Source organism: Syngnathus floridae, unplaced genomic scaffold (genome assembly GCF_059516105.1).
Source record: "Syngnathus floridae isolate MCC-2025c unplaced genomic scaffold, RoL_Sflo_1.0 HiC_scaffold_36, whole genome shotgun sequence".
Taxonomy (NCBI): Eukaryota; Metazoa; Chordata; class Actinopteri; order Syngnathiformes; family Syngnathidae; genus Syngnathus; species Syngnathus floridae.
The window spans coordinates 401,753-404,603 of NW_028284065.1; positions in this window are offsets into that span (position 1 = coordinate 401,753).

Consider the following 2,851-nt stretch of genomic DNA (forward strand, 5'->3'; position numbering starts at 1 on the left):
CTTTGCCACTCGCTGTGCGCTGAAAACGACGGACTTGCCCGGCTGCTCAGCCCGTCAACCATGAGCCGCGAGCGCGACGTCATTGTCCGTAGGCAGCTAGTGGCAAAATGCACCCTGTTAGAGTTGCGCTCGCTCCAACTTATTTTGCAAGAACCACACGGGAGACAAGTAAGTTCTTTTGGACACCTGCAGGTGGAGAGTCCATCCGTTGTACGAATGAAGTCTGACTCTCGGCTCCTGCACGAGCATTTTAATTAAGAGAAACAGGGTGGGTGTAAGAGTGGATTGAATAGAGGAAGCCCTTGACCTCTAGTCAAAACATAGCAAGGGGTGTTTTACGACTTTGTGTAGGAAGGGATAAGCGATAGGGATAAATAAGGGATAAATAATATTATTTATTACAGGTCGCAGTCAAAGTCAAAGCAACACAATGATACGATAAAGATAATCTGGAAAACCCTGACACACCCTGTAGTTGTCACTTTTGGAAAAGACGAGCGTCCCTCCAATCATCGCCGGTGACGTGTTTTTCAGGCTCTGGAGACAGGAGCTCATGTCAGAAATGTCATTGTGAGTCGCGTTTGTTTCTGCGCCGGAGCCGTTCGTTCCCTTTGCATCCAAAGAATCTCAAAGGCGGATTATTTGTGTCGACAGGAGAGAGATTTGCTGCTACGATACCGACGTCGAGAATCTCTGAGGAGGAACAAAGCGTGAGGTCCTGCAAGGTGAGTCTGTTTGTTTGCGGCTGCTTGGTGTTGCGCAAGATGAAATGGCCTTTTTCTCGCTATCGTTCCTCTGGTCGATTCATCGTGAGGTGTCGCTTCAGTTTGTTCAGAGAGATGTTTGCTTCCGCGCCCGCAGGTCATCGAAACATTTTACGGCTACGACGAAGACGTGTTGGTGGACTCGGACGGATCGTCCTTGTCTTTTCACACCGACAGAACCCCCGACACGGAACCCGAAGAGGTAGCCCGCCATTTCTGCCAGCGTATTGGCACCAAACATTCCTCTTCAGCCTGGAATCGGACTCGTCTTTGCGTCGCCGGTGCTTTGTCGCCGGTCTGACTGATTCTGGTACTAGTGCTGTGTTGCATTGGTGTGTGCATGAAGAGGCGGAGCTTCGCTACCGCCAGCTGACGCAAGAATATCAAGCGCTGCAACGAGCCTACGCTCTGCTAGCCCAGACCAGCGAAAGGGGACTACGACGCCGAGAAGGAGATCAAGGTGGCGCCCCTTCCCGCAACCCCCGGCCGGGTCGCAGCCTCCCCGTTCTCACCCAGCCTCGGGTGTTCTCTGGTCTGAAAGGAGGAGGAGGAGCCTCCCTCCTCCTCCTTTCAGACCAGAGAAAAGCTGATGGTAGAAATGGGTCACTATCAAAGCAGAGTAGCAGATCTGGAGTCAGCGCTGAAGCAACAAGGACAGGTAAGCTCATCAATGAGCACACCTTTTTCTCAGACAAAATAGCTACATTCTTCAGTCACTCATCCGTCTGGCATTACTGGACCAACCCCCCCCCCCCCCCCCCCCCCCCGAACGTGGCTGGGAAAATGCGGAGAAAAGCAAATGTCATTTTCCAGTCAACCAAAGAATTTGTGGATGAAAATGACACAACATTCCAAAGCTGTCCACGCGTTTGTCTCTTCTAGAATGTCAAGTGGGTGGAGGAGAAGCAGCTGCTGCGTCAGAGCAATCAGCAGTTGGCCGAAAAGGTGACGGAAAGAAAGGCGCTGGGCGGAGTCGCTTGGGTCACACCTGTCGGGAAGCCCCGCAGATGAGGTCTGACTGTCTTTTCAGGTCAGGCGGATGGAGGCGGAAGAAGCGCGTCTGAAAGAGCACATCCAGGATATCCGAGACCAAAACGAACTGCTTGAGTTCCGCATCCTGGAGCTGGAGGTGGGAAGACTCGCACAAGCGTGTTGAGGCCAGAGATGTGACGGACGGACGGACGGACGGACGGACGGATGCATGCCTCTGCCTTTCAGGAGAGGGAGTGGCGCTCCCCCGTCTTGAAGTTTCTGCAAGTCCGTTTCCCAGACGGCCTCAGCCCTTTGCAGATCTACTGCGAGGCCGAGGGCGTGAGCGTACGTAAGGCGTCCCTCGCAACCCTAACCTTAACCCGAGGTCCCAGAACACCTTACATTGCTCCTTGCGCCTTTCCCCCGGACATCGTCATCAGTGATCTGATGAAGAAGCTGGACATCCTGGGCTATAACGCCGTAAGTGTATGTCGAACTCCTTATGTTCGCACTCCACGAGACTCGGCGGCTCAAATGTGACTTTTGGAAGGCTTTGCGCTGAAAGAAGCTTGTTGACGCTGTGCCTTTGGGCTCTTGCAGAATCTCACCAACGAGGAGCAGGTGGTCGTGATTCACGCCAGGACCCTTCTCACCCTAGCCGAGAAGGTAACGCGCACGTCCACGCACGCTCTCGCATTCTGCTTATGTGACAGCAGCCTTTCCTCAGTGGTTAGAATACATCAAAGTGACCAAGTCAGCACTTCAACAGAAGATGTTGGACATTGAAAGTGAGAAGGTAGACAGACACGCGACATCAGCCAAGGGGAACTCCGGCAATGTGCCCCAACAATTCTGACCTTGAGCTGTGCTAGGATATGTTCTGCAAGCAGAAGGGCTACCTGGATGAAGAGTTGGACTTCAGGAAGTGTTCCATGGACCAGGCTCATAAGGTAAGCCGCCCTCAAATCTCCCGCCGGACCACTGATGGACGAGGATTGCGGCCCAGAGGATCCTGGAGCTGGAGGCCATGTTGTACGAGGCGCTACCGCAGCGGGACTGCCCCGCCACGGACGGCGAAAAAGCCAGCCACGCTGGCGTGAATGACGTGCTGACGG